Source organism: Oryx dammah, unplaced genomic scaffold (genome assembly GCF_014754425.2).
Source record: "Oryx dammah isolate SB20612 unplaced genomic scaffold, SCBI_Odam_1.1 HiC_scaffold_25, whole genome shotgun sequence".
Classification (NCBI taxonomy): Eukaryota; Metazoa; Chordata; class Mammalia; order Artiodactyla; family Bovidae; genus Oryx; species Oryx dammah.
Window position 1 is genome coordinate 81,038,267 of NW_024070209.1, and position 23,992 is coordinate 81,062,258.

At 49.4% G+C, this 23,992-nt stretch overlaps 1 protein-coding gene across 2 annotated transcripts in view; it reads left to right on the forward strand.

Moving 5' to 3' along the window:
* Positions 1-23,992, forward strand: part of CYRIA (CYFIP related Rac1 interactor A) — a 101,999-nt gene that overhangs the window by 31,391 nt on the left and 46,616 nt on the right. The window contains exons 1-2 of one of the 2 annotated variants that reach the window (XM_040225019.1): positions 841-1,314; positions 12,364-12,515. The gene's annotated coding sequence lies outside the window, so the exon portion shown is untranslated. Of the gene's footprint in view, positions 1-840; positions 1,315-12,363; positions 12,516-23,992 lie in introns of those variants that run through there. The other variant, XM_040225018.1, reaches the window with a different exon arrangement.

Here is a 23,992-nt window from a genome sequence, read left to right on the forward strand (position 1 = left end):
CAATTTCCACGGTGTAAGTATTCCCACATGGCCGGTTGCTAATTATAAGACCTCACTGAATGTGAAGTTGGGAAGACACAGGTATGATTGGCTCTGGTGGGCTGGTGCTGTGTGTGCTTCTGTCCACACGGTGGTCTTTCTGTCTTCTGAACCTTGTTCTACGCTTTCTACCATAAACACACACCCTTATGATTGTGAGGTATGGTTGGGGGTATGATTAGGCTAGTCAGGGTTTCTGATCACCTCTGGATAACTATAGGACAGTTAGGAATTTTCTCCCTTTTCTTTTAGATGAACATCCAGGTTCACAATCTTTCCATCTAAGGAGTTACAGGAGCTCATCGGGAGGGTCTCCTGGATGGAATGAACTCTTAGGCAGGAATGAAGTGTTTTGCTCAGCATCAGACAAGTTGAATGGGAGGTACTTAGAAGTACAAGGTAGTGATGGCCACTGGGCTGCAGGGTTCCATATACCATTTCAGAATATCTAGGTAGGATCTTGGCTGGAATTTTAGTTCAGGCGTGAGCTCAGCTTCTGTAAGCCTCAGTTTCCATGGCTGTGAACATTGCCTTATCACTGTGGTTGTAAAGAACAGATGAATTGTCTTATGTCCCAGTCTCAGATACCTACTCTCCCACTTGGTTGGTCAATGGATTGGCTGAAGACTATAATGCTGTTAAGCTTATTAAGATCAAGAGCCTGGTGGGCTACAGTGTATGGGATTGCAAAGAGTCAGACATGACTGAGCACTTAGTTGGTCTTGACTCTTTTTATCTTGGCCACGGTTCAATGCCATTTGCTCGTAGCCATCATCTCTGTGGTCCAGCATTTGACCTGCGGAGGGGACCTTGAAACTGTGGGAGGAATTCTCAACTGAGTTCTTATCCCACTCTTGGTACCACCTCAATATATAAACTCAGGAGTACTTTGGTGTCACTGGAGCGTGGGCAGCCTCAGGGGAGGGGCAGGAGTATGCATTGGCATTTGAATTTGACCTTAGAAGTGGTAGAAAGTACTAGCAGAGTTTTAAACAGGGAACACACATCATCTGATATGCTTTAGGAAGCTCTTTCTGCAGAACATGAGTCTGAGTCCAGGCAGGATGAAACCAGTTGGGAGGCTGGTATAAGAGAACAGTCAAAAAGCCGTGAAGCAAAAATGCTGACTGGTGTAGGCTGAAAGTGCTGTGAGAGTTCAGACAAAACAGAGGTCCATGTGGACTGGATATCAGAAAAGTGTCAGAGACTTCTTGGAGGAGGTGAGACTGCTGCTGGCCTGGATGGATGATAAAAAGGAGGGAGGTGTGTGGAGAGGTAAGTCTAGGCTGCAGAACAGGGCGGAAGAACACTGGGCTTAAAGTGAGAACTTATATAAGGGTGGTTCTCTTTCAATATGGACCTGATCATGGAGAGATTTGAACACTAGTCTTGGGAATATGGGTTTCATTAGAAATTAGTGGGTCTCAGAAGGGCGATGCATTTTTCTGTAGTCTGATCTTATCCCAGGCATTTTTTATGTCCACGGCTCCCCCTTCTCTCTTCCCCGGGGCCAGGTGTAGGGTGTCTGGGACCCTGATGGGGAGGTGTGTGCATTTGCCTCCTACATCCCTGTGCTATTGAGAAAGGCAGAAGCTCTGTGCATCTTGAGAATGAATGCTGATTTAATGGTTCCTAATTTGCCTCGCAACAGAGGGGGGTCCAGGAACTGGAGCAGCTGTGCTATTGTCTGAGGGTCCCCAGTATTTGTCTGCCTGGGCCAGGGTGACCGGCATCTTGTCATCAGCTCAGATAAGCCGGCTCCCAGCTGTCACTTCAGGCCGTTCTCATCACTGTTGCCGCTGTTGGTGGGGACCCTCTCCTCTTCCTGAGCGTAACGGACAGCCCCTCATTTCTCCCGTCCCTCCTTTGTGAAGGTGTGTCTGGCTCTGTCTGGGAGGGTGGAGTCTGACTAGCCTTGTCATGTCCGAGAGAGAGGAGATTTGTCCTTTCTATGAAGTTTTAGAAAACAGAGTTCGCTGGGAAATGACATGAGCAGAATGTCATTACCGCTGAGTCTCACATGAGGAAAACTGAGGCTCAGAGGGGTAAAGCAACTCACCCAGGGTTGCACAGCAAGAGTCAGTGGGGTGAGAACTAGAACCTGTTGGATTTGGCCTGAGGTGTCTGCAGGAGGACCTCCGCTTTCACAGTGTTTTCAGCAGAGGCCTGGCTTGTCAGAAAACTACTCTCTCCAAGGGCAGTATATAATATATATCCCAGGCTAAGCTCTTTTAGAAACACTCCACTGAAGGGCTGTTTTAGACCTTGAGAGCCCTAAGTTCCAAAGACCTCTCCATTCGTGATGCAGATTGTGCTGAGCGATGTGATTGGGCTCTGAGAGAGATTTAGGGTCAGAGCAGAAACTGGAGCCCAGATCTCTCACTTCTCAACCCCCTGTGCTTTGCCGCCCCCCACCTCCAGCCCCACCCTACCTAGCCTCATGGCATAAGCAGGGCCTCTGTAGAACACCCAACCCAAACCACTTCAGAGGGGCTGCTGGAAGTACACAGGTGGTTTGTGGTCCTTGGGTGGTACTTGCCCTGTGAGACCCTTGTGGCTTTTGGGTGCAGGAGTCTGGCCAGGCTTTGCACGAGGTGCTGGAGTGCAACAGGGTCGTTGGGAACTTGGACAACAAATGCTTCTAGCCAGACTGGCTCTCAGGCTGTGCTCAGTCCAGTCTGGCCGTGGTACCATTTCTTAGTTACCTCCAGGCAGCACTGACTTCGAACTTCCGTAACAGTCATTGACTCTGATAGCCCAGGTCAGTTTTTGATCCACCTATCTAGGGGGCAGTTATATTTGCTGAATTTGAGGGCTTCCCTTGTAGCTCAGATGGTCAAGAATCTGCCTGGAATGCGGGAGACCTGGGTTCGGTTCGATTCCTGGGTTGGGAAGATCCCCTGGAGAAGGAAATGGCAACCCACTCCAGTATCCTTGCGTGGGAAATCCCGTGGACAGAGGAGCCTGGTGGGCTACAGCCTGTGGGGTCACAAGAAGTTGAACATGACTGGGCACACATGTACTGCACTGGCCACCTTTTCTTTTTTCTTTTTGGACTGGCCACTTTTTATGTTGGGTTGCCCAGATGCCTAAAAGAGAGAGAGATCATTCCCATTGAACAGAGAGGGCAGCCAGGTGTCCAGGTGTCCAAAAATTACAGCTCATGACTGTTGGGCACGAGACCTCAGGCTCTTTCCACAGCTCCATCCTCCCACTAGCACAAAAACATCTGATAGACGAGCTCACCACTTGGCCACACAGAAAGCATGGGCAGGTGTAGCCCCCTCCACAGCCTGAAGCCAGCCTCTTTCCACTGTGTCTCTGCTGCCTCTTTCTCCCTCTCTAGCCACCCTGGGCCATTCACTGCCCCCAGGGAGGCTGGATTTTACAAACTCGGCCATCAGTGTTTGTCATTTGTGCAGGACTTTGAGCTCATTGTGATAGCTTGTGAAAATCAGGAAGACGTGGGCCCCTCCTCTCAAGGCACTTTCCGTCAGTGGCAGAGAGAGCGTGTGAACATAAATAGCTGTGGTGCTTTTGAGGCTCATTTGATCTTCAGAGTAGCCCGGAGAGGCTTGCTCGTGTATGTGGCTGTAAGGCTGCACTGAGCAGACTTTGCATCTGAAGATCAGAGAGAGGTAGTGAGGGACCAAAGGTCATGGAGCCCAAGCAAGACCCAAGTTCAGGGTACACCAAGGTTTCCTTGCTCCACCACGAAGCATTCAAGGTGTCTAGGCTTGCACCACCACTGATGGCCACGCATGCAAGCCTGTTAAGTTGTGCCCTCGTCCTTCCAGAAAGGGATGTTCCTGGAGTTGTAGCCTTGGGAAGGGAGGCAGGGACATGAAGGAGCCCCAGAGATCTGCGATTTGACTGTGCTGGTGCTCAGGCTTGTCAGGGAGAGGAGGCTGATCTCGTTGGATCTCTAAGGTGTCTCCCAGTCTCTGACCCCAGGGGGTGACCTGACGGAACCAACCTCGTGACTGTCACACATGAGGCAGTCATGTGATGTGCACCCGATGTCCGGCACTGAGTGAAGAGGAGTGATGGTCATATCACCCTTGTCCCCCGTTGCTCTCTGACAGTCTGGGGTGACCTGAGCCGAGGCTCTGTCACTGTCTGTCTATGGGCTCTTTCCTGCTCCAGTCTGGGCTCCTTGCCCTTAGCCCCTAGCTCAAGGGGTCACATGCTGAGATTGAAGAAGCAGGAGTCAGTCAGGAGAACTATATTCTGGTCTTGGTTTTGCCACCTACTTGCTGGGTGCTGTTAACTAAGTCTCTTCCCTCCCTGAGGTTTCAGGCATCCCCTAAATGGCACGACCAATAATATTAATAATAGTAATAGCAGTAACTTGATAGCAGTAGTGGGTTGAATTGTGGTTTAGTCGCTCAGTCGTGTCCAACTCTGTGCAACCCCGTGGACTGTGGCCTGCCAGGCTCCTCTGTTCATCAGATTTTACAGCCAAGAATAATGGGAGTGGGTTGCCATTTCCTACTCCAGGGTATCTTCCCCACCCAGGGACTGAACCCACATCTTGGCGTCTCCTTCTTTGGCAGGCAGGGAACCCCGGCTACCGGGGAACCCCAGAGAGTTGAATAAGATCAGTGGGCCACAAAATATAAGTCCATGCCCTAAACCCCAATGGCATATGAATGTGACCTAATTTGGGGGAAAAAAAAAAAAAAAGGTCTTCCTCTTAATCAAAAATTATCACTGGCAGACACTTCTATGCAAAACAGAGGCTGGCTGTGTGTATTATTGCCGGGCCCTGCGGCCTGTGTCTTCACCAGTCCCTCCAGGGGTCTCTTGGCTCCCCAGCACCACTGAGCTTTCCTGAGCTGTCAGAGAATCACTGGACCAGAGGTATTGGAATGCCCCTGATTAAATAACTGCAGGAAACGGCTCTTAAGAGAATGAACTAATAGTGCCTGTTGCTCTCTTGTTAGCATTTCACTTGTATTGATGTGTGAGATTGATTTAAGACTGATTTCCTGGTTTCAAAAGAACATCAGATTCTTTTTTCCTCTTGATCAGAGATTCTTAAGAAGGCAGAAAGAAACAAAAAGCTTAAGAAACAAAAAACAAGCTTTAAGTGCTGCCTCCCTCCTCCCCAGGCTCATAGAGTCAGAGGAGAGATCCCTGGACAGGCGGGTATAACCCCACACCCTCCAGGGGCTGGGGGATCGGTGCCTGCTGGCAATGGAGACAGGGAGCCTGTCCCAGCCATGCACCCCCTTCCGAGGAAGCAGGGCCTTGGGTCCTGTCGTTGGGTGGCGGTTTCTCCAGCAGGACGCAGCAGCTTCTGTTTGCACTGTGCTTCCTCTCCTGTTGCCTTGGGTCACCAGAGATGAGAGAGACGCTGAGCCCTCAGGTCTGGGTGACTGGCTGGTTATCAGAACACCTGCCCGTTGAGGTTCTGGATGTGAGGGCACCAGGCGCCCAGCAGTGCTTTCAAAATCTATTGCTGAACAAGTCACCACCTTTGCTTCCCAAATCATAGGGTATTCGCTTTATCATCAGCTTGCCTGTTTTATACGTAAGGCCCATGAGGCCAACAGGTGTAGAAGACTTCCTGGTGAGCAAAGGGAGAGTGGATTCTTGCAAAGGAGTGTTCAGGTAAATTAGAAAGCAGGAGATCATGCAGTGGCATTCTCCACTGAATCACTGAGGCTTAAAAGAACTCACCCCCGGGACTGTGGTTATAGCAGGGTGACAAAACGTCTTTGTGTGCTTGGAATAGGACTAGTTAATGCTTGTTGTCCCAGCGGCACTATTATTATTTTAATTTTTTCCTGTTTTCTGATTCATTGATTTCTGTTGCAGTCCCTCAGTTTATTTTTTATTTATGTTTTTGGCTGCACCATGCAGCACGTGGGATCTTAGTTTCCTGACCAGGGATTGAACTCACGCCCCCTGCATTAGAAGAGTGGGGTCTTAACTGCTGGACCACCAGGGAAGTTTTCCAGCAGCATTATTAATAGGCCCTTTTCACTCTGGCAAGAACCCAGGTTTGGATCATAAGCTGCTTGATTACCTTAATTGTAACCACATAGGTGGATACGTAGCAAGGATACATAAGTGGATACATAGTATGGATAAAGTGTGGATAATATGTCTAAGTTTAAAGACCTGTACCTTTATGCTTTAACAGTTCAAAAGTTGGTTGTGGGTTAGCACCATCAGTCATGGGCGGAACCTGTCACCATTTCATGACACATGTAGCTTAGAGATAAGACTGTGGACCAAAATATCAGACAACAGTTCAGATCCTTGCTCCTAACCAACTAGCTACTTGACCTTTAGGATATGATTTAGCTCATCTCAACTATAAATTAAGAATAATCATACGGTCTTCTTAGAGTTGATGTTAGTACCGTGTAACCTATATACAGCATCTAGTTCGTTTCTGATAAATGACAGGTGTCAATAAATGGTGGCTGCCATGATGATGATGCGAAGGCAAGGGCACCCCACTCCAGTACTCTTGCCTGGAAAATCCCATGGACGGAGGAGCCTGGTAGGCTGCAGTCCATGGGGTCGCACAGAGTCGGACTGAGCGACTTCCCTTTCACTTTTCACTTTCATGCATTGGAGAAGAAAATGGCAACCCACTCCAGTGTTCTTGCCTGGAGAATCCCAGGGACGGGGGAGCCTGGTGGGCTGCCGTCTATGGGGTCGCACAGAGTCGGACACAACTGAGGTGACTTAGCAGCAGCAGCAGCCATGATGATGGTGATGACGTCATGACTGTTGCTATTTTGGCTCTAGTCTCCCCATCTGTGAAATGATGAGGGATGTTCTCTGTTCTGCCCTGCTCCCCAGGTCTTCCTGAGTCTGAATTCACCCAGCACCCTTGGAACCCAAGCTCCCTGGTAGTGTGTGCACTCACTGCTCTGGGTGGGAACTTGTGGCAGAGTCTCTCTCGCCAGCTGCCCAGTGGGTCCCTCCCTCTGTGACATGGGCACTGAGTTCTCAAGAACACCATCCCTTCCATCCACCCTGATGACTCTCCCATCTTGGGTCCTCCCTCAAACCCTCCACAGCCCACTTCACTCCCTCTTCCCACGAGTGGTGCTGTGTCAGTACTGAAGCCAGGAAGTCCTTTACTGGTGCTGGGGGTGGGGGCAGGGCTGCCACCCAGGAAGGGCTGGGGACCAGAATCCTGGTCCTGCCTGCTCAGCACCTTTCAATCACTATTTCCCGCCCTGGAGAGTGTCCTCCTTTCCTCCACCTTTGGCATGAAGGTAGTGTCTGCTTCTAGTGCGACTCCTTTGTTCCCTGTTTCTTTCCACTAAGTGACTGTTCTGTGTGCCTCTCCCTTTCTTTCCCTTTTTCTTTTTTTTAAATGTAACTGCTTGGAGATGGAGTATGTGCATGCTAAGTCACTTCATTCTTGTTGGACTCTTTGAGACCCTATGGACTGTAGCCCACTAGACTCCTCTGTCCATGGGATTCTCCAGGCAAGAATACTGGAGTGGGCTGCCCAGCCCTTCTCCAGGGGATCTTCCTGACTCAGGGGTCGAACCCACATCTCTTAAGTCTCCTGTGTTGGCAGACAGGTTCTTTACCACTAGCGCCACATGGGGAGATGGCATATTAACAACATAGTAGTTAAGTGCAGGAATGGAGCCAGACTGCAGGAATTCAGATCTTGTCTCTACCGCTCAAAAGCCCTTGGACAAGGCCTCAGTTTCCTCGTCTGTAAAAGCAGCTGGAAGAACACCTATCTGTCCAGTGTGTCCGGGAGTCACCAGGTCTCCAGGGTTCAGTGACGCCTGATGCACTGTAGGAAACTGATGGCACGAGTATCTTTATTATCTACACACTTACCTGTTTGTCATTCTTCACACTGACCGGGGCTCCTGCTGCTGTGGGAGAGAGCGTTCTGAGGTTCCCTGACTCAGGGTGTAGGCCCTGCTGCTGCTTAACTTGTGGCTGGAACAAGTAGGCTTCTGCCCTGCTCTGGATTCTGAGTCCCCTCGGCTTGGAGGGCAGGCAGGTGGTCTTCTGGGCTCTCCAGTTCCCTCACCGTCTGTAGGTATCACCTTCTTTCTGTCCAGTGATTCCACTTTCAGAACCATTCAACAATGGCAGACACACAGACGTCCTAAGCTATTTCTCAGCCCCTCCCCTGAATGGGGGAGGTAGGGTGCCGGGGGGAACAGGAGGCAGGGAAAAGGTCATGTGAACCTGGAGAAGTCATTTTATGTCTCTGGGTTTTAGCTTCCCCATTTTTAACATGGGCTAATAACACCATGCTTTGTCCCTCTCTTAACACATTATTGATCCGGGAGTTTTTTTGCAGAAACTGACGCCTGTGACCAGCGATTTGTAATGTAAGTGAATATCGGAACACTCTGTCAATAACGTTTGGATAACAAAAGATGTATTAATACGTCTCTGGTCAAAAAGTTGTTAAAATGACTAAAGAAGACAAAATATTGACGAGAGGCTTCCCTGGTGGCTCAGATGATAAAGAAGCTGCCTGCAATGCAGGAGACACGGGTTTGATCCCTGGGTCAGGAAGATCCCCTGGAGGAGGGCATGGCAACCCACTCCAGTGTTCTTGCCTGGAGAATCCCATGGATAGAGGAGCCTGGTGGGCCACAGGTCATGGGGTTGCAGAATCAGCCACGACTGAGCAGGAGCACTCAGGTGCTGCCACAGCGCCGTCTACTGGTGGTCTCGGGTGGTGCTGGTTTCCTCCCTGGGGCAAAGGGACAGTGGCTGTGGCTCCGGTCATTCGTAACCATGGCAACAGGAGCAGACCCGTGCTGATGTTGCGTGAGGTTGGGCTGCTGGTGTGGACCAGAGGCAGAAGTTGTCAGTGTCTTTCTTCACTTGACTCTGTGCTCCCTGACGGATCTCTGGCCTGTGGGTGACTCAGACAGGAAACCACCAGCCATCGCTTCAAAAAGCTTGGACTCCTCTCAAAGATACGCTTGCTTTTTATTGCTCTGTGTTTATTTGGATGGTGGGGGAGTAGTTTACAGAATCAAGGCCGGAACCCTGGAGCAGGCTTCTCCTTGGGAGGGTCTCCGTGATCGAATGGACAAGATGGAAGGAGGTGGGACCCTGTGAGGGCTGGGTAAGGATCCAAGCTAGCTAAATGCTGGTCTGTGGGCCAGAGCCAGTGATGACATAGATCTCTCCAGAAGCTTGGCCCCTACTCCAGGTTGGGCTGTACTTTTTTTTTTTTTTTTTTTAGCTTCTCTAGATGCACAACGAATTTGGGGAACCACTGGAGTGGGTTGGACTGGTATCTAGGACTTTCCTTTGGGGGGCCTCTGTGTTCCCTGCCTGCCCTCTAGAACCCATTCAGATCCTGTAAAGTATTATTAGTATTGATATTACAGAGTGATCAGGTTATTAGTTTAGCTTTCTATTTGTGTGGTTGTTCAGCTTACCAGGTGACTGCCAGCCTCAGTGGTGCCCACTGGGAGTTGGGAGACTTTAGTTGTGTCTGTAATTAAGTAAAGTGAACAAAATGGTAGGAAAAGATTCTGGAAGTACTTAGAGTCATGGTCTGGAGGAGACCCAGCATTCTGCTGGCCTTGACTCTCTTAGTATTGCGATAGAAGAAAGTGGGATTCTTGCCGGACCCCACTGGGGGAGATCAAGTCCTAATCAAACATACGAAAATGGTTCTAATTTTGAGAGCATTTGAGCAGGACAGGGTGGGGACGGGATCACACCCCCTGACACTGATTGCCTCGAAAGTTCCCAGGTCCTTTTGTGACACATCTGGCCTCAGCCACAACCAAGAGGTGAGAGAGGTGGTCTCCTCGGATTCTTCTCTAGAAAGCCACCTTCTCCAGGCCTACAGTCAGGTGCCCCGGGACACAGCACCGGTGGCGGGCACCCTTCTCCTTGGCCTGTGCTCTGCTGGGAATTCATGGGCACGACCCCAAACGTGGAGGAAACTAACTTCTCTCCCCGGCCCGTCCCTGATCCCCCCACTCCCCACCCCGCTACCACCATGACCTGGTTTCCCAAAATGCAGAGCTCAGAAATCCTTTTCTGATCAGGCAGGAGTTGCTGTGTTTTCTCTATGATTTCCTCCCCTTCCCCCACCACTTCCTGTTTTTTCTTCCCCTTTCTCCACCCCCACCATCTCTCCAGCCTGTCCCTTGTTGTCTAAGACCAGGAACAGAGGGCGGCCGTTAATAATCATGATTTCCTGACGGGCCCTCCAGCTGCTCGGGGCCAGGGCCAGCCCAGCGTCTCTGGGGCACGTGAGCCTTGGTTGGCAACACACAGGAAGCCAGGGCCCTTCGAGCCTCTCATTCTCTGCATGAGAATCTAACGAGAATAACCCTTCATGTCCTGACAGCATTAACAGCTGCCAGAAAACTTTTGCCTGCCTTCAGGCTAACACACTGGAAAATAAGACAGCTCCTAGTGTTTTTTGGCCAAATAACTGTGGTCCAGTTTAGATGAACAAAACACGGATTTCGGAGTCAGAGATGAGTCCGTGCCTAATTCTGCACCAAATTTTCCTTATGACTCTGCAGGGCATTCTAGTTCTCTCCAACTCAGCTCTAGGTCTAACCTTTTGGGGAAATGGAGCTCATGGTACCTTTAGGGGAAGTTTTTGAGGATAAATTAGGAAACTATAAGAGTCACATGATATGAATGCTTTGCTTCATAAATGTGGGATCCCTTCTTTGGTTTTGATATTTTGCATAGAGGAGTGGCTGTTCAAATGTACAGTGTTCAGAAAAATCACATAATAAAACAACAAGGTCCTACTGTGTAGCAGAGACATTACTTTGCTGACAAAAGTCCATCTGGTCAAAGCTATGGTTTTTCCAGTAGTCATGTATGGATATGAAAGTTGGACTAAAAAGAAAGCTGAGCACCGAAGAACTGAGGTTTTTGAACTGTGGTGTTGGAGAAGACTCTTGAGAGTCCCTTAGACTGCAAGGAGATCCAACCAGTCCATCCTGAAGGAAGTCAATCCTGAATATTCATTGGAAGGACTGATGTTGAAGCTAAAACTCCAATACTTTGGCCACCTGATGAGGAGAGCTGACTCATTGGAAAAGACCCTGATGCTGGGAAAGATTGATGGCAGGAGGAGAAGGGGATGACAGAGGATGAGATTATTGGATGGCATCACCGACTCAATGGACATGAGTTTGAGCAAGCTCCGGGAGTTGGTGATGGACTGGGAGGCCTGGTGTGCTGCAGTTCTTGGGGTCACAAAGAGTCAGACATGACTGAGCAACTGAACTGAACTGAACTGTGTAGCACAGGGATCTGTGTTCAATATCCAGTAATAAACCATAAAGGATACACTCACAGATATGTATATATGTGTAACTGAATTGGCTTCTCTGGTAGCTCAGTTGGTAAAGAATCTACCTACAATGCAGGAGATGTGGGTTTGATCCCTGGGTCAGGAAAATCCCCTAGAGGAGGAAATGGCACCCATTCCAGTATTCTTGTCTGGGAAATCCCATGGACAGAGGAACCTGGCAGGCCACAGTCCATGGGGTTGCAAGAGCTGAACACAACTGAGTGACTAAACCACCACCATAACTGAATAACTTTGCTGTGAACCGGAAACCAGCACAATATTGTAAATCAATTACAGTTTAATAAAAAAAAAGGAAAATCACATAATGGATGATATTCATGGGAGGAGAGTTCATGTGTATTTCTGTGTTTTCCTGAAATACGTAGTGACAGAGAGACAAAAAGAGAGAGACAGAGACAGATCAGCAGGCCTAGGGGCTGGGTATATAGACGACTCTCATTAAAAAAACAAGTCCACCCACCACTGTGCTCATGGGTCCCTCTCTTCCGTAACAGTATTTTTCTAATGGGAACATGGAGAACCGTCCCAACCACATGCCTGAGGTGGACTGTTTAATTCATTCCGCTCCCAGGGGGTAATACTACAAAAAACCACAAAAACAGCATTCTGGAAAAAGTGCCACCTCTCTTTTGGAAAATCTGTTTTAAAAAAGAAAAAGAAAAACAGAGAGTTCCATTCAGGGTCAATGACCACTTGTTTGAGAAGTCAGATGGGTCATGTGGCTGCTTTTTAAAAATTTGTTTTAAAATTCCAGAGGCCAAAGAGTCAGAGACACGTTCTGATCTGGAGTCTTCTCCGAGTGGCAAGAAAAGAGTGAGGCTCTTTTCTTCTCTGAGCCTCAGTTTCTCCAACTACATGTGACAAGGTTGTTGCGTTTCTTCCATCCCTGGTAATCGGTGATTCTGGGGCTCTCTCTACTCTGCGTAAATGAATGTGTTATGGCCAGAGTAGAAAAGGAAATGGCCTCTCCTTGTAACATGACTTGTGTTCCCTTTCTGCAGATTATCACTCACCAGGGACAGAGAAACCACAGGACTCTCAGGGGCCACAGCCCTGATCTGGGGAGCCAGACTTGTCTTGGCCAAACACCTGCTCATCTGGTTCATTCCATCAGCCTGGATTGGTGACTCTGAGTCACGGGAGAGATCTCCAGGTAAGAAACAATTGTCTTGCTTTTAGCCGACAGCACGGTGATGACCAGCATTTTTAGTGCAGAGAATCTGTGATATTCGGGCTTCCGGAATACCCAGAAGTCTCAAGGATGGTCCTTCTGCCAGATTTCTCGTCTCTGATTGGAAGTCATGCTTCCTTACATCACATACATGCACAAGGAGAAAAAAGAAAAAAACAAGGATATAATGAAGAACTGATGTGTATTTCAAAGTAGCTGTCATTCTGAAGTGGTGAACTGTCCCCAGGTTCTATAACTGCATTTTGAGTGGGAACATTTGCTACATGAGTCTTCTGAGTGTTTAGGCAAGAAACAGAGGAGCTTGAAACATGGAGAGGGAGCAGCTCAGAGCTGTTGTTGTAGGTTTCTCTGTCCCTACAGAATTCATCTGAGGGTTTCTTTCTGCCCATCCTGGCCATCCAGATTAAGACCAGCAAGGAGAGAAGTAGCTGACCTGGCATGAATTTAAGTCTCATGCCAGAGGCCTGGCTGATGTCTCACTTGGTATAACATTTCGAGAGGTAAAACCAGCTGAATTTCGAGGTAAATTTGGCACCGCTGTGCACCACTACAGAGTACTGGTCCCCTTGACTCTTCCCTCATTGCCAGCATGGTGGGTTTTTTCTCTCTCACTGCCTCCCAGACAGTTTTGGATACTTTTCTTCTTACCTGGAAGGGGAGAGGGTCACACCTACTTGACCGTCTTCTTTGAACATGGGCCTGATACAAGCTGACATTCTTCCCAGGTGACTTAAGATCTGCTGATTTTGTCTGCTGGGACTGTGGGGTATCAGTGCATCCCCTTTAAGCTGGCCCAGGGCACCCACACATCCAAGGTCAGCAGTCATGAAGGAGGTGACAATACGCCGTGATGACCACACGCCTGTGGTTGCTGCTGTTACCTTCTGCTGTCTTCTCCTAAAGCTCTTCTTTTTCACTTACATATTTTGATTTTTCCCTGAAAAGCAAAATCAGAAGCATTTCATAAAACTTGACAGTACAGAAGGTAAGGCCAGGTGATTTCTCAGGTATTTTCCAGTTCTGAAGTCTTGGGGTTATTTTGTCCCAGACTCGTTCCTTATACCAGATTCTCATTCTTAGGGGAATTGATTTATCTTGTGCTCCTTGCCTTTCTTCCTCTTATGATTTCTTTCCCCCGAGGGGTCCCTGAATTGTAGCATAATTCAGGGGAAGGAGAAGAGCTTTTGAAATTAGACAGACTTGATTTCACATCTCAGTTCTGCTATTTATTGGTTGAGTGATTTTTGCTTAGATCATCGAAAATTCCTGAGCTTGTTTCCCCACCATAAGATGGGGACAGTCCCTGCTGTGTTGAAGGCTTGTGCTTAGGCTCCAAGGAGACGATAATGCGTTGGCGTGGGTTCTTGCTGATGGTAAACCCCCCCAAAATATCAGCTTCTTTCCCTGGTCAACCTTATTCAGAGGTATTTCAATATAGCTTTAAGCCCCATTGGGCTCCCTTTCCTGTGGCCAAAACCCTAGGGACAGGTTAGTCTACACACACAAGTAAAGAAGAGAACTGTTAACAGCTCTCAATTTCAGCGTTCCTCTTCAGTAGCAACCTTCCCTCTCCTAGCTTTGACAGACCGCCCTCTGAGGTTCAACCATTTGAAGGTTTGCTCTGTTACATCTCACCACCCTCCCAGCCTCTTGAGTACATCCTTTGTCCCATCAGATAGTAGCTGAAAACTAATTCACCACCAGCAGCTTTCCCACTTCAGACCAGCATACTTCCAAGATCCAGACAAATGTCCTTACAGCTGGGATCAGCTGATCTGGGGGCAGATTTCCTGACCCCTCAGCGAGACAGTTAGGTTTCAAGCACGTGTTTGTCCAGGTCCACAGCATTGGTTTTTTTCCCTCAACTGTTAGCTCTTATGGGGCATTCATTTATCCAGCCATCCATGCATTCCACAAATATGAAAGGGGCATGTCTATACAGCAAGGGCATTCTTGGGGTTAGGGATCTGTACAAAACAAAGCAAAATTCCTGTTCCCTTTGAGCTTGCATTCTGATGGGGTCGAAGGCGTGTCAGTAAATAAACAAGCATATATTATCCCAGGCAGTATCAAGTATTATGGGAAAAATAAAGCAAAAAATAATGACCATAAAGCCAATTCAGAGTGATAGCAGTGCCTGTATGCCTGCAGCCCCCAGCCTCCTGTTTTCGGCAGGATACCAGGGAAGCCCCCCTGACTAGGGGTCACTGGAGCAGGATCTGAACAAAGCTGGGGACAGAGGCTTGAAGGAAAGTGGGAACAAAGGCTGTGAAGTGGGGATGTGCTTGGGCTACACGGAACTGCAAGTGGCCAATAGGATTGAAGCAGAAGGAACGAGGGACAGAGGAAGGAGGTGAGGACAGGAGGCGTGGGCAGGCAGTGCGGACCTTGTGAGCCACTGTGAAGACTTGGGCTTTTATGTTCTGGTTGACTTTTCCAGAGCCTCCTCTACCCTTCCTCCCTCTTCCCCAGAATATCTCAAGGGCCTCATCCCTGAAACACCCTGCAATAGAAATAAAGATGGATATTCTTGCCCAATAGAGTGCTCACCATTCATTCCCAAACCTGCATTGGGCACTCGGTAGTGAGACGCTGGAGATAAATGAGACTTGGCCCTGTTCTAGGAGCCTGTGGCCAGGCACTCGTTCAAGGCTGCTTGCAGAATATGCATGGATAAATCAGTCCAAGTGAGCAGTTGTCCAAATTTGGTTACTTTGGAAGCAATTTGCCAGAGTGGGAATTTTCTGCTGGTACCTCCCGCAAGTCGCTGGTACCAATTCTCTTGGAATTTATTCACCTAGACTGTTGCCAAGCCTGGCCTTTTGGGTTGAGGGAGGACCAATCCATTCAGCAAACCTGTGAGTGCCTATTCTGTGTTGGTACCAGTGCTAGACACCTGGGGAAAAGATGCTGAGATCCAGTCCCTGCCCTCGGGTGGTTTATGGTTTTCCTGAGAAGCCTGCTAGTAATTATACAGCACACCACTTATCAGATGAGAGTGGGTGTGAGGGAGCCAAGAGATGGAGCATTTGAGGTAGTGAGCTCCCCGTTCCTGGGAGAATGTAAGAAGAATGAGGGGCATAGCTGAGGAAGCTTCCTAGGGATACACTATCTCCACTGTGTCCTGGAAGTGAGAGGAGTAGTCTGCCAGGTGAATAGCAGGGAGAGCGAGAAACTTCAGGGAAAGGTTGGGCATTTCCAGGCAGAAGAGAGGTGTATACAAGGGCTGCCTCTTGGAGGACCTGTGGCTGTGAAGGTGAGGTGAGTCTGAGCGAGAAAGACTCATTCAGAGACAGAATGTGGGAGGACTAACCAGGGGCCTTGAATGTCAGGCTGAGAGGGTTGGGTGAATCCTGAGGACAGCTCAGAGCTGGTAACAGAACCTTAAGTGAAGACAGATGGACCTGATGAGGAAGTTTTACAAAGCAAAGGGTCAACTTTTATTTGACTCCCTGTTCTGTAAAGTGCTGATTTTACATCTATTCCTTGTAATAGTATATGATTATACCTCAGCTGTAAAACAAATTCATACAGATCAGCTGGGTGAGATGCTTGTGAGGGTGCCCAGCCTTTCCACCATGAGGTCCTTGGGGATGGTGAGTGCTGATGGCTCTGCACCTGCGTCTTGGTGCACAGATTCCTGGGAAATTTCTAGAACACGAGTCTTGTCTCTGATGGGAGAGAGTGGCTGGCAACAGGCCATGCTGTTCTAGTAGAAATAACGGAATTGAGATCTTAATCTGTTTTTTCTAGTCAGTAAGCAAGGGGTGATACCCATTTCTGAACCCTCGCTCTCTGTTGAGCAGTAAAATAAGTGTTCTCTTTAGAATCATTGTTGTCATGTTGTTCAATCGCTCAGTTCTGTCCGACTCTTTCCGATCCCATGGACTACAGCACGCCAGGCTTCCCTGTCCTTCATCGATTCCCGGAGCTTGCTCAAACTCATGTTTATTGAATCAGTGGTGCCATCCAACCATCTCATCCTCTATCGACTCCTTCTCCTGCCTCCAGTCTTGCCCAACAGGTGAATGGAATTGTACATATGCATTAAACAGACAATACCTGAACCCTCACGATGCACCATGCTAGGCCTGGGAGCATGCAGACAAATCAAGCCCGGTCAGCCCCCCAAGTAATTCATAGCTTGTGACAAAGACAGAGGAACCCGCAGTAACAGGAGCAGATGGTGGGCAAGAGCCTCAGCATAAACAAAGTGATGTGGGTGCAGAGAGGGAGCCTGCCCTCTGCTCAGGCAAGTCAGGGAATTCTTCCAAGAGGGGCCATGTGAGCTAGGTTTTGAAGGATGAGTAGGAGTTGGGGGCTGGGAGAAAGTGCAAAGCAGCACTCTTATAGATAAGGGTGAACACTCAGTCCTCCGTGATGACGCTGGGGAGGAAGTAGCCCAGATAATGCCTCAGCTCTGCTTTGCAAAAAACCATTAGTGGCTACCTCCTCATCCTCCCACCTCATTCCCGACAGAAACTAAAAATAATCATTGACTAATTTGAGTTCGTCCCTTCTCTGACTGCATGGAGATTGTTAGTGATCAGAATTGGATAGAGGGGACCAAGAAAAGAAGTAGAAAGTAGGAGGCAGGAGATTTTTGAAACTGTATCTGTCCTATGTTTCTCTTAGAAAAAAAAATCTAGATATAGATGTTATGTACATGCACATTCTCCTGTGTAGGTGGGTCTAATATATACGAAAGTGCATGTATATATGTGTGTGTGTCTGCATGCATAGTCCCTCAGTTGTGTCCAACTCCCCGCAGCCCCATGAACTGTAGCCTGCCAAGCTCCTCTGTCCAAGGAATTTTGCAGCAAGAACACGGGAGTCGGTTGCCATTTCCTACTCCAGGGGATCTTCCCAGCCCAGGGTTCAGACCTGCATCTCTTGGGTGCTACACTGGCAGGCAGAGTCTTTACCACCATGCCACCTGGGAAGCCAACATACAAGTATGCGCACATTCATATTATGTAGAATTTGTTTTAACCAAACACAGAGCCTGGTGCCCATGACCTTCAGGCACGCTTGCTGTCTGGAGATGGATGCGGGTGAGAATTGACCTTGCTGTCGTGCACACATCCCCGATGTGCCAAGGTCACTGAGGGTCATGGTATTGTACGTTCAGAAGCACAGCAGGAGGGAGCCTGGATACTGGCCACGGCAGAGGAGCCTGCAGTTCAGGAAGCATCTCGCCCGAGGCCCACCACTATCAGCTGGTCAGGATTCAGGCCCTCTTCTGACTGTGTCTCTCCCACAGCCCCATGCTGTGTGTCCCCCTGTGTATGAATAGGGGAAAGTGTGCACGTGCGCTCAGTCATGTCCGACTCTGTGACGCCGTGGACTGTTGCCCACCAGGCTCCTCTGTCCGTGGGATTTCCCAGGAAAGAAATACTGGAGTGGGTCAGCATTTCCTGGATCTTCGAAACCCAGGGATCAAACCCACATCTCCTGCATCCGCTGCATTAGCAGGCGAGTTCTTTACCACTGCTCCACCGGGGAAGCCTATAAATAGGGCTTCAGACTGCAGCAGAAACTCATCGTGGAGTCAGGGGTACGTGTGCCCGGAAATCCTCCGTAGATCCCTCTGGTGCTGGCAACACACTATACCTTGCTGTGCAGGGGGAGGAAGAAGGAAGGAGGGAAGGAAGGAAGGGAGGGAGGGAGGAGGAGGAGGAGGGAGGAAGGGAAGGAGGGATAGGATGAAGGAAGACATCAGGGTGAACTTGGCTTCTAGTCCAGGCCTGGCATGGACACACCTTTGACCCTGGACACCCCTGCCCTCCTCCATCATCACTAGGAGGGTATTGGGCTTGATTGTCCAACTCCTGTTTCTGAACTTGTCCCCAAGCAGGGTCCTTGAATTCCCCGGTAGTCCCACAGGACCCCTGTGTAGGACTTGAATTCGCATCATCACCACCAGAAAGCTTCAGAAGGTGAGAAACAAGAGTCCCCACTTCCTCTTGGGGGGCCTCCCCCAGCCCTGGAACCAGAACAGCCGAGCCAGGACAGAGTACACAGAGGGCTCAGCTGCACCCCGTCGTCCCAGCCTTCTGCCAGGAGCCTCAGCGTAGCTGCTCCCGTGTTCTGTACCCTGTTCCAGCCCCCCATCCTCCTTGCAGCTCAGTCTTCCAGCCCGGAGAAGTTCAAGTTGCTGGGCTTGGCCCTGACGGTAAGCTTCCTTTCTTCCCCGGGGACTTGTAAGCTGCCAGCCCAGAAATGCCAGGAGGGAGTCTGCAACTGACCTGGAAAGCAGGAAGGAAGCCAGGGGCAGGAGCAGGCTGCAAACTGGTGGACAGAGGGGTCCTGTGGAGTCATCCATGTGGGCACAGCTTTGGCCATCAGCGCCCCGCGGCTTCCCCTTCCTGCCAGGCCGCTCTCTCTGCCCTGACCCTGTTGCTAGCCAGGGTTCTGGGGCAAGTTGTTGTTCAGTCGCTCAGTCGTATCCAACTCTTTTCGACCCCATGGACTGCAGCACGCAGGCTTTCTTGTGCTTCACCATTTCCTGGAATTTGCTCAAACTCATGTCTGTTGAGTCAATGATGCCATCCAACCATCTCATCCTCTGTCGTCCCCTTCTCCTCCTGCCCTCAATCTTTCCCAGCATCAGGGTCTTTTCCAGGGAATTGGCTCTTCGCATCAGGTGGCCGGCTCTTCGCATCAGGTGGCCAAAATGTTGGAGCTTCAGCTTCAGCATCCGTCCTTCCAAATGAATATTCAGGGCTGATTTCCCTTAGGACTGACTGGTTTGATCTCCTTGCTAAAACCTCACTTCAATATTCAATTCCGTTTCTGGGATGAGCTGTGGGTTCAATCATTTAATGGCTGTTTATTAGGCATCTCCTGCGTGCAGAACTTGTCCTGTGAAAAAGTGAAAATGAAAGTCACTCAGTCATGTCCGACTCTTTGTGATCCCATGGATTCTATATCCTGCCAGGCTCCTCTGTCCATGGAATTCTCCAGGCAAGAATACTGGAGTGGGTTGTCCTTCCCTTCTCCAAGGGATCTTCGCCACCCAGGAATTTAACTGTGGTCTCCTGCATTGCAGGCAGATTCTTGCAATGTCTGAGCCACCAGGGGAAATCCGCTCCCTGCCACCCCCAAGCAGAACTTTTCCTAGATGATGACGTTTCAACGCTAAGTCAGCAACACAATAAACACAGTGAGACGTCGTGAGTGTGCGACACCTCCTTCGGTCCAATGGAACAAGTGAAGCTTCGTAGGAGACCAGAGGCTGGAGAGTTCCTTGAACCAAGTGGCTTCTCAGAGGAGCTGGGAGTCTGGAGAGGAGGGAGTAGCAAGGAGGAGATGAAGGCGGGAGCCTGGGTCCGGGGGAGTGGAAAGTAGGCGGGGAGAAGGATGGAGGAGCTGACTAAGGATGAATAGGGAAGGGGCTACCGTGCTGAGTGGGAGGAACAGCTTAGAGGGTGGATTTCTTGTGGGTAGTTTTCTGGCGTGGCTCTGGTTGGAAGCTCTGCTTTAAGCCCTTTTGGTGTGAAATACCTGCTCGCCAAGTGGAAATCCATCCACTATGCTCAGCTCCGATGTCAGGCGAGGAAGAGGGCTCAGGATGCCCTGCTGAAGGGCCCCCCCCAGCTCTGGGCAGAGCAAGCACAGGCCCCTCTGTGTGCGGCTGGAGAGCCCGGGCTGGGCCTCCTCCTTGAACGGCCTGACAAAGACTTACTTGTTTTCCCCTGACACCAGACCTCACCCTCAGGATTTCTCTGTTCTTCTGGGGCAAGATCTCACACAGTGATAATAGAGTGAAAGGGAAGGGAGGAATCGAGTGAAGAATGTCTCCGGCGTCACCATGCCAACCGGCTCCCCAGGCAGAGGGTAGGAAGGGGGCGCCAGCCGTGTGCGCCCAGGGCATCTTTTGGGTTACACCTTGGCAAGGACGGCCCTGAGCTGCTGACAGCCTAGTTGGAGACGAACAGAAGCTGCTGGTGTTGGTTCTGAGAGATGCTAGTGGCCTGGTCAGTGACAGATAAAATATTACTGAGTCACATTGACTAATTGCTGCATACAGTGGGTTGCTTGTTTTCTGTTGATGCGTGTGTGTTTTATCTTAAGTAAGTGTTGCATTTAAACACCTGGGTTTCTATTTGTTATTTTAACAAAGATTTATTGAGAGAGCGCTGCTTTGGAAATCTCATAAAAGTTGTCTTTAGAGGGTTCTGTGAGATCACTCGGTCTTGCTTCTAGTCTGATCCTTTTTTCAGATGAGTAAACTGAGGCCAGGAGAATGGGAGGCATTGTGGAAAGTGGCAGCAGTAAAGATTGTATAGCCTTCTTGTCTCAGGCTCCAGGATGCAGACCCTGTGTGACAAGCGCTCAGCCTAAGACCTGGTCCGAGGTGGGGGATTACTGAATGCCATTCCTGCTTACTTTTTGTGTTGTGATTTGTGCCAGGCAGCGGGTGGTGGGGGCAGGGAGGGGGCTGTCAATAAATGAACTTACCCTTAAAACAAAATGAGTATGAAACTAGTACAAGGGGAACCCCTGGTTTCATTTATCTTAAGACAGTCAATCCTAAAACAACCATTTACTTGTGATGTACAGGATGAAAGGGAGATTTGACACTGGAACTTCACATCTTTAATCTAGTGCGCGCATGCTGCAGCTGTGTCCAACTCTGTGCGACCCCATGGACTAGCCCTCCAGGCGCCTCCGTCCATGGGATTCTCCAGACAAGAATACTAGAGTGGCTTGCCATGCCCTTCTCCAGGGGATCTTCTCGACCTAGGGATTGAAGCTGTGTCTCTCATGTCTCCTACATCGGGAGATGGGTTCTTTACCACCTGGGTCAGATTCATGGCCAAGGCCACAGGCTAGTAAGTGAAAGGGGAGCCAGTGTCTCCACAGTCTCTTCAGTGTGTTTCCCACATTCCGCCCTCCACTCCACCAAATGACCTGGGATTACTTTGTTGAGCTGGGTTCTCAGCTGCTAGGAACTGCGGAGCAGCCCCTGACCTGGTGCTTGAGGTAACAATTTGCTATCTTCAAGTGGAATTTAGGAATAGCCTAAACAATACTTGATCTGTCTGTGAGAGCTGGCAACCCTGGAGCATAGGCAGGGCACAGCTTTCAAATTTAGTCATTTGTGGCCACAGACACCAGCCTGGGAACTCTGGCTGCAGGGTCAAGTTTAAACCAGGATAGCGCATGGTTGAGTCATCAAGAGCAGGGCTGGGCTTAAACAGAAATCTGGAGATAAACTTGGTGAGCTTGTTTGTTTGGTTTAATTGTGGTCTTGCTGGATCAGCCCAAACAGGGAAGTTCCACAGTCCCTCTGCTAACTCCTCTGTGTATGTCGAGTTTCCTGCCGGAGCATCCTTTGTAAAAACAACACTCTACTTCTGCACACCTCCTGCCTCTGTTTATATGTACAGGGTGGGGTAACCGATCGCTAACAGAGGATCTCCTGCTCTCCCGGTTTACGCTTCCAGAGCATTTTCCAGATCCGCAATATAATTCTAAGCGGATGTTGCATGAAAATGAGAGGTCAGAATGCATTCTGATCAGCTTGGATAGGATTTCAGCCCTTCCTTCCTTCCTTCCTTCCTTTCTTCCCTTCTTTCTCTCTCTCTCTTTCCCTTTTGCAACTGGAGTCAAGTTGATTCAGCCACCAGACACGTTTCCCTGGGTGGAAAAGGTAATTTGAGAAATTTAGGGGAAGAGGCTGGGAAGGAGGATGCTTACTAAGCCAAACGGGTGAATCTATTCATTTTTTCTTTCCCACCAAATGTCACAGCTCCATTTCCAGCAAAGTAGTCAAGACCAGTGCTTTTGACGTGACCGTGAACAGGAATGAAGTCAGTTAATGTGTTCAGTGAGCACTGGGTGCCACAGCTGTGAATGTGAGCCCGTTTTACTACCAAGAGGAACAACGTTTAGAATATATTCAGGGCATTGAAAGTGATCCCTCTGCTTTGTCCGTTTTGTGAAAAGTGTTAGTCTCTTAGCAGTGACTGCGACACCATGGACAGTAGCCTGCCAGGCTCCTCTGTCCACAAAATTCTCCAGGCAAGAATACTGGAGTAGATAGCCATTCCCTTCTCTAGGGGATCTTCTAAACCCAGGGATAGAACCTGAGTCTCATGTCTCCTGCATTGGCAGGCAGGTTCTTTACCATTCGAGCCACCAGGGAAGCCTGACCTGCACTTTTAACGGGAGATGAGCACGCCCCTTAGTGGAGAAAGTACTTAACTGCAAGCTCTTACATTTGCCCAAAGAAAAGTTCTTGGTTGTGGCAGAAATACATAGATTTAGTATCTCTGAAAGCCAACTACTTACCTACATTGGAAAGTTATTGTGAGAATTAAGTGAGATTATTTGTGGACAGCGCTTAAAATGGCATTGAGTGCAGGACTGAGGGTCAGCAGCTGCTAATTTGGAGAAGGCGATGGCACCCCACTCCAGTACTCTTGCCTGGAAAACCCCATGGACGGAGGAGCCTCGTAGGCTGCAGTCCATGGGGTCACGAAGAATTGGACACAACTGAGCGACTTCACTTTCACTTTTCACTTTCATGCACTGGAGAAGGAAATGGCAACCCACTCCAGTGTTCTTGCCTGGAGAATCCCAGGGACAAGGGAGGCTGGTGGGCTGCCGTCTATGGGGTCGCACAGAGTTGGACACGACTGAAGTGACTTAGCTGCAGCAGGAGCTGCTAATTAATCGTGTTTATCTGAGAATGAGGATTTGGGAAGCAGGGAGCTGAGTGACGTCATTTGGGGAGTCTTCAGAGCCCTCTGTGCCCACAGGGATCCCTACCAGGAAAGATGAATGAAGAATAGTGGCCAGGACTTACCTGGGACGGGACCCACTGCCAGCCCACCTGCTCCAAGGCCAAAAGCAGTGAGGACCACTTCAAAATGCAAGCCTTCTTGCCTTGCCAGGGCTTTTATTTCACAGAGCATCCCACAGTGCAATTCCACCCCCACTTGGTGAGGAAACACTATTCCTTTGCCACCTCTGTCCTTGACCTTGGACTTCTCCCAGCTCAGCTTCTCAGTGATGCTGAGACAGCTCCACAAGTCTCCTTTTGTGAAAGTGACTCACTGGCCAACTCCTCCTAGCTGCGGGAGGAGAGGTCTTTTTCAGAAGTTAATTTGGGCATCACCAAGGCTGTATTTTGCTCTTCTGATGACTCAAGTTTTCTTTCTTTTAATTGTCAAACCTAAGATGTGACCCCTAGGAGTCTGAATCCAGTTACATCTTTATTAGACTAGATGTGAAAGTGGGGGGGTACAATTTTCCTTCCCTCTCCCCTCCCTTCTTTCTTTTCTTCCTTCTTCCCTTTCTTCCTTTCATTCATTCCTCCTTCTCGCTCACATTTTCCTCCTCTCCCACTGGCCCTTCCTCTTTCCTTCCCTCTTGCTCTAAGGTGATGCCCAGCACTCCAGCGAGAGGTCCTTAGATAAAGACTTTGG